Below are 7,252 nucleotides of genomic sequence, written 5' to 3' on the forward strand. Positions count from 1 at the left end.
ACCACCTTTATGCACCAAAGATGTCTCAAGAATTCATTCTTGGCCGTGGACTTTGAACACTACTGTTCTTTCCTATATCACTTGGCTTTGTCTTCAGCCTGCCTGGTCCAGTTGTAGCAAGAATCCTGTTAAGTCAGTTTAGAGAGAAGCCCTTACCCTTGATATCTGATTGACCTTGAAACTGATCAAATTCCTTGTCCCCTACTCAAGAGGACCCATGTGGCTGGGCGGCAGCAGTCAAAGGAAGAGTGTATTGGGGTACGTGTTCCAGAGGCTCCTGAGGGCTTGTCCTAAGAGCAATAGGGAGATCTAAAGGTTTAGGGGCACAGACATGATCAAATTTGCCTTTCACAAGTTACTGGGCAGCCACCATGGTGGGATTTGAGGTGACAGGGCTTCAACTGGGGAAGGGTGGAAGGAGGGCAACATATGGAGGTGGGAGGGTTTTAGAGCCATCTGAGGTTCTACTGAAGTCTCCACATGGGTCCTCACAGTTTTCTCCAGGGTGTTTCCTTAGTCCAGGCAGGGCTGGCTCTCCCTTCCCCACATGTTCTTGTGATCCCTTTGGGCCTGGAGCCAGGAATGAATAGAATGAATGAATGACAAGCAGGCACAAGCCACAGTGGAGAGCACCCTGGCACCCTGCGCTGTACTTCTGACTGGTGACAGGAGCCGGAGCTGCCATGTGGGAGCTGAGCAGCTGCGAGTGGCTGCAGGAATGGACTGAGTCTAGGCCTGGGTACTGTCACCTCCCTGGAGATCATTGGCCGTGGGCCATCACAGCATCTGGGTGAGGGTGCCCACCTGAGTCCTGGAGGAGACCTAGATGGCGGGAGGTGCTGGGATCTCAGTCTGGGCCCACCTCTTGGTTCCCCATCTTTGAAGGGCACCCTCATGAAGCCTGGGTCTGAGATAGAGACTCATGTTCTGGCCAAGTGGGTGACCACAAAGCTCCTCTGCCCAGGCAAGCTTGGTGTACCTGGTTGCTCCAAGTCCTGAAAGTCCTGGTGGGCAAAGTCAGGCAGGTCTGGGTTTGGAAGCTGCTCCAGAGCCTTGCTCTGCTGCTGGAGCAGGAAGGCCCCCTCTGGCAACCCTGGCCTGACCTGCATTAGCAGCACTCCTCCCTAGTGTGGACATAGGTCGTGGGTCACTCAAAGCTGCAGACTCCTGGGCCTCCTCTGGGTCACCAATGAGGGCCTGGTCTGGAGGAAGAGGTTCTGACCCCCCTAGCTCCTAAACCCCTAGATCCCTAGGGCTGGTGGTGTTGGCACCCTGGGAGGTATGTCTGCAAAAACAGGGGGCTGGCATGTAGATGTGACATGCAGACAAAGGCATGAAGGCTGGTATAAGGGACATGCAGACAAAGGCAGACAAAGGCTGGTATAAGTATTGGGAGAACATCTGTGATCCTTCTAGAACACTGGAGGAGGCCTGCAGAGGCCTCTTTCAAGGCCACTTTTCACTCACCCCCTGATTCCCTAAGGGCTCTTCTGAGGTGGGTGCTCGCTGCCCAGTCACTCAGAACAGAGTTGCAGATGATAAAACCCTCTGCTGCCATGGGGAATGGGTTCTCAGTGTTGGGGTGTCCCACCACCTGTGCTGCGCTTCTGGCCCTTTTATTTCCTTGTCATCCTTTTTGGTGTGTGGGGCAAGGACAAACATGCGATTGGTTTGTCAATGTGTGCTGTAGATTTTCATGAAGTTAGTATGTGGAGAGTCAGCTCATGTTATTATAGAGGCTGACAGGTGTGCCGTGTGCAAGACTGAGACCCAGAAAAGCTGATGGTGCAATTCGGTGTGAATCTGAAGTTCCGAGAATGGCGAAGCCGTTGGTGTAAATTCCATTCTGAGGGCAAGAGATGTAATAATGAGTTGTTCTAGCTCAAACAGCAAGTCAGAGAAAAAAAGGTTGAATTCTTCCTTCCTCCCCTTTTGGTTCATTCTATTCAGGCCCTCAGTGGGTTGGATGGGGGCCACACACATTGTGGGGGGGCAATACCTTTTGGAATCGATTGATTCAATGGAAATGCTGCTCTGACCTGGAAATGCCCTCAGACATATCCAGAAATATTGTTTAATCTGGACTCCCCGTGGCCAGTCAGGTTGACACATAAAATTACCCGTGACAAAGTCTACCCTTTGTCAACGTGGCATCCATACACATCTCAAGAGGTCATGATTCTGCTTAATGTAATATAACCTTTGCACAATGGAAAAGGCACTAACTCTTTCCCTAGAAGTGGAGATGTTTACTTTTCTCTTCAGAAGGTATCACGTAACTTAAACACTATGAGGTGGAATTGCCCGTACTTCAATCCCATGATAAAAATTGGTACATCTTATGCTACACAACAAGAGCCCAAGAGAGGGTAAAAAAGATACACACAAACTTATTCATAGTAAGATAAGGAGGAAATGCTCATGATTATGGTCCTCGTTTCTGTAACCGATCATGGGGCCGTAGCTGGTACCCACAGTTACCTTCTTTCACTTCCCTTCTATATTCCCTTCGCCTTTAATGAGCGCTTCAGCTGGTTTTGTTCTTTACCCAGTGGGTAGACCCAACCCTTCATTCCTGCCTATTACTTGGGTCATTGCAGTTTTACATTAACCTGGATCACAGGGCATGGTGAAACTGAGAGAGGCCCTAAGGGATCTCCTGTACTCCAGACATACTGTATCTTACTTCTATCATGGAGTAGTAGTGCAATTTTCCCTTGGTAGTCAGAATTAGTCACCCCAGGCAACACCACAATTCCTTTCCTTTGTTTATTGATTCAGAGGCATGAAGAGACCAAAGTGGCCGAGTGGCAGTCCTAAGCTCCAGGTCAATGGAATCGTTGTGTCTCCTGGTGGTAGCTTTTCTCCCCTTGTGTTTTAAGACCTTCTGGCCAGCAGAACGCGAGGCTGTGGGACTGGGAATCAGAAATGTTGCTAGTGGGTGACCTAGGGTAATGGGAGTGGTGCCATTTCTATTTACATCCCTTGCTTCCTGGACCTATGACTCCTGGACAAACTTCCTGGACCTATGACTGTTGGACAAACAGCACCATCTGTGGGTCACTGGTTCAGAGAAGATACAACCTTCTGGAGAACCATGCCTCAACCCAACAAAGTATTGCCACCTAGCTGGTACTGTAACTGAGTCTTCAAAAGACCACTCTAGCATCCTGTTAAGCCAACTGGTTCAGGGTTGTGGGGAACATGGTAAGATCAGTGAATTCCATGAGCGTGGGCTTATGGCTGCCCTGCTGGGGCTGTGAAGTGAGTTTCCTGGTTGTAAGCAATGTGGGGTTGTATACATGACAGTGGATAAGGCATTCTGTAAGTCCATGGGTGGTAATTTTGGCAGAAACATTGTGTAGGGAAGGCAATCTGTATCCAGAGTAACTGTCTATTCCGTTAAGGACAGAATGCCACCCCTTCCATGGTGAAGGGGTCCAGTGGAATAAACCTGTCACCAGGAAGCTGGCTTATTACCCCTGGATAGTGGCACAATATTGGGGCTCAGTGTTGGTCTCTGGTGCTGACATACTGGGTACTCAGTGGTGACCATATCCAAGTCAGCCTTGGTGAGTAGAAGTCCATTTTGCTGAATCTATATATAACCATCATCCCTGCCACCATGGCCACTTTGTTCACAAGTTCAGTGGGCGATGACAGGGGTGGCTGAGCAAACAGGCTGACTGGTATCCAGAGAAGAGATCATGCTGTCCCCTCAATGATGAAACACTTCCTCTGTTGAGGTCATCACCGTTTGGTGAGCATTCACATTGGACACAAGTATCTTCATTTTTATTTATTTTTTGCCTGTACGGAAAGGTGTATCCACACACTTCTTTTCCCAAGTTTTCCACCAGTTTTCCAGTCGTGTTCCTTCCAAGTTCCTGACTATCCAGCCAAGCCATTGGCCACAGCCCCTGAACTGGTACTGGTACATCTGGCGCTTTCTCCTTCCTAGCAAAAAGCACAATGAGGGGCACTGCTGGACTGCACACTAGGAGGGTTTCCCTTTACCACTGTCCATCAGGGAGGGCCCCAGAGAGGGGCTGTAGTATGTTGTTCTCCATTTCCAGGTGGTGCCTGCCCATTGTGCAGAACCACCTAGAAACCACACCCACATCATCAGCATCGGAAACTCCCCATGCAGGCCATGGGTGCTGGCTGGGAGAGAAGGCTATAGCAGGAGTGGGGACCGTGGGCATTTGGGCCATGTCTTCATGTACCGTGGCTTTTGGGCATGATCAGGCCCAATGACAGCTGTACACTTCCACTTGATAAGGAGGTGCTGCTGTCATGCCTGTTACAGCTTGGTGGATCAGATGGCATCCATGATGGGGAGCTCAGAGGGCATGGTGACTTGGTAGCCACAGTTCAGTATTCAGTCTCTACTGAGACCCAGTAGCAGGTCAAGAACTGCTTCTCAAAAGGAGTGTAATTATCTGCAGATGATGGCAGGCCTTATTCTGAAATCCTGAAGGCCTGCACGGTGGTTCACCAATAGGTGCCTACCAAAGGCTGCAAACAGCATCTGTCTCTGCCCTTGCTGGTTCAAGCCCCCTGGGGTCTGCATGAGCACTGGCATGGATAGGAGGTGAGCACACCTTAGATGATACTCCAGGGACTGCCAGCCTCAAGGTGTAGCCTTCTGGTTCTGTGCCAGGCCCAGCATGGCCCACTTCCATGCAGGGAGGAGGGGTGGGGAGCCGCCTTCTTCCCCAGAGCCTCTCTGGGTCCCTCCCCTCTAAGAGCACCCCTTTTGGACACTCTTGGGAAAGACCACCCATGAGGTCCTAGTCCAGGTAGATGGGGCCTGAAGAGCATTCTGAGTCAGGGTAACTGGGGTGGATAGGTGTCCTCTGGGCATGCTGGTGGCTCCAGGTTTGCGGGGCAGGTTGGGTCTGGGGAGGAGGGCTGTACTTAATGCCACTGCAGGGTAAGCTGAAAAATTGTTACAAAACCAAATGTAATGTGATATGCAATTTACCCCCCGCCTTTTTTTGTGGTAGCATGTGGAGGAAAATGTCTAAATGGCTTAGAGTGTAAAATTATTAGTTCAAATAAAGGAATGAATCAGTGATTTATAATAAAGTGCAGATGAATCTCAAAACTACAATGCTGAGTGTAAGAGGTCAGATATAAAGGCCATATATTATATGGTTTCATTTTCATGAACTCTCCAGGCAAATCCATGGATACAGAAAGAAAACAGATTGGTGGTTGCCAGGGCCTGGGGAGAGGGTGGAATGGGAAGTAACTATTTCATGGGAGGCAGTTTCTCCTTGGAGAGGTGAAATGTTCTGGAATTCGGTAGTGGGGACAGTTGTACAGCTTTGTGAAATCTGAATCGCTCATTTTTAAGAGGGTGAATCTTATGGTATAGGAATCATATCTCAATTTTTAAAATTGGGTGTTAAATAAATATGTAGGTACATTTTTAAAAATAGTTCACCTGGGGAATGGGTATGACTCTGTCTGTTTCCCCCCACTACTGAGATCCAGGAAGACCTCCCAGATGAGAACAAGCACGCTTTGTTCAGAGCTTGCCCTACGTGGCCCCCGCGGTCAGCCACCAGCATGTGCAGACACTCCAAGGCAGGCAGAGGAGTGGGGAAGCTTTCTGGTGGAAAAAAAGAGGAAGGCATGTCCTGATGGGAGGGTCAGGCTCACTAGAAGAGGGGCATGATTCGTGAGGCGGAGCAAATTTGGCTTTCTCCCATTTGCTGTGTTGGAAGACAGAGCAATATTGAAGGAAAGGGTTGATCAAGTCCTGACCGCTTGGGACCAGTTGTTGCAGAGACTGCGGTCGGACCTTCCAGGCTGGGACCTGCAGCTTGTGGGTCAAGGCCTTGCTAGTTGGAGCAAGCAGGCTCCTGGGCGCCTGAGTAGATTTAGAACATTCTGTGCACCAGTGTGCCTGGGTGGCTCAGTCGGTCAAGAGTCTGCCTTAGGCTGAGGTCATGATCCCAGGGACTTGGGATCGAGCCCTACATCAGGCTCCCTGCTCAGTGGAGAGACTGCTTCTTCCTCTCCCTCTGCCTGCCACTATGTCTACTTGTGCTCTCTATCTCTCTGTCAAACAAATAAATAAGATCTTAGCACACACAAAAAAGTAAATTCTGTGGACCAAATAGAATATTACTCAGCCATAAAAAAGAATGAAAGTTGGGGCGCCTGGGTGGCTCAGTGGGTTAAGCCTCTGCCTTCGGCTCAGGTCGTGATCCCGGGGTGCTGGGATCGAGCCCCGCATCGGGCTTTCTGCTCAGCAGGGAGCCTGCTTCCTCCTCTCTCTCTGCCTGCCTCTCTGCCTACTTGTGATCTCTCTCTATCTCTGTCCAATAAATAAATAAAATCTTTAAAAAAAAAAAAAGAATGAAAGTTTGCCTTTGGTGTTGCAAGGTCCATGGATGGACCTTGGGGGCATTATGCTAAGTGAAATAAGTCAGGCAGAAACAGATAAATACTGTAGGATCTCACAATATGTGGAATCTAGAAAAACAAAACAAAACAAAAGCAAACTCCTGGATATAGAGAACAGATTGGTGGTTGCCTGAGGAGGGAATGGCGGGGTTGGGGGAGCTCCAGGAGGGCCAAATTGGTGAAGGGAGTCAAAAGGCACAAGTTTCCAGTTATATAAGTGAGTGTCACGGGGATGCATTGTACACCACGGTGACTAAAGTTAATAATAACATATTGCTTATATGAAAATATCTAGGAGAGTGGACCTTGAAAGTTTTCATCACAAGAAAAAAAATTCCTATAAGTATGTTTGGTGACAGATATTAACTGGATGGTGGTGATCTGTTTGCAAAATATACAAAGATAAATCAGTACATTGTACACCTGAAATTAATATACAATGTTCATGTCAATTATATTTCAATTCTTAAAAAATTTCGTGGACTGGAATCCATGATTGATCATTTTAAGTCAATCAGTCTTCTTGGATAGAGAAACTTCAATGTTTTTATAACTACGGTTAACCAGAAGAAAACAGTAACAATTATGATAATGACGAATGATGGTAACGTCAAAAGTAACAATCATCACTCCTATAAGTCTCGATTTCCATTCTCTATGCCAGTAAACCCCTTCAATCACCTATCTTCATAATGTATTTTTCCTCGGGGTCCGCTAGGGGTGCTAGTGCTTCTCCCGGCCCAGCTCAGTATTTCTCAGCCAGGAGTGTCCTTCCAACTCACTGCCTTGGGCAGGGGCTGATCCGTGTCCCTGGAGTGATACATGGATAAGT

Source organism: Enhydra lutris, unplaced genomic scaffold, assembly GCF_002288905.1.
Source record: "Enhydra lutris kenyoni isolate GAN:26980312 unplaced genomic scaffold, ASM228890v2 scaffoldscaffold8, whole genome shotgun sequence".
NCBI classification, from domain to species: domain Eukaryota; kingdom Metazoa; phylum Chordata; class Mammalia; order Carnivora; family Mustelidae; genus Enhydra; species Enhydra lutris.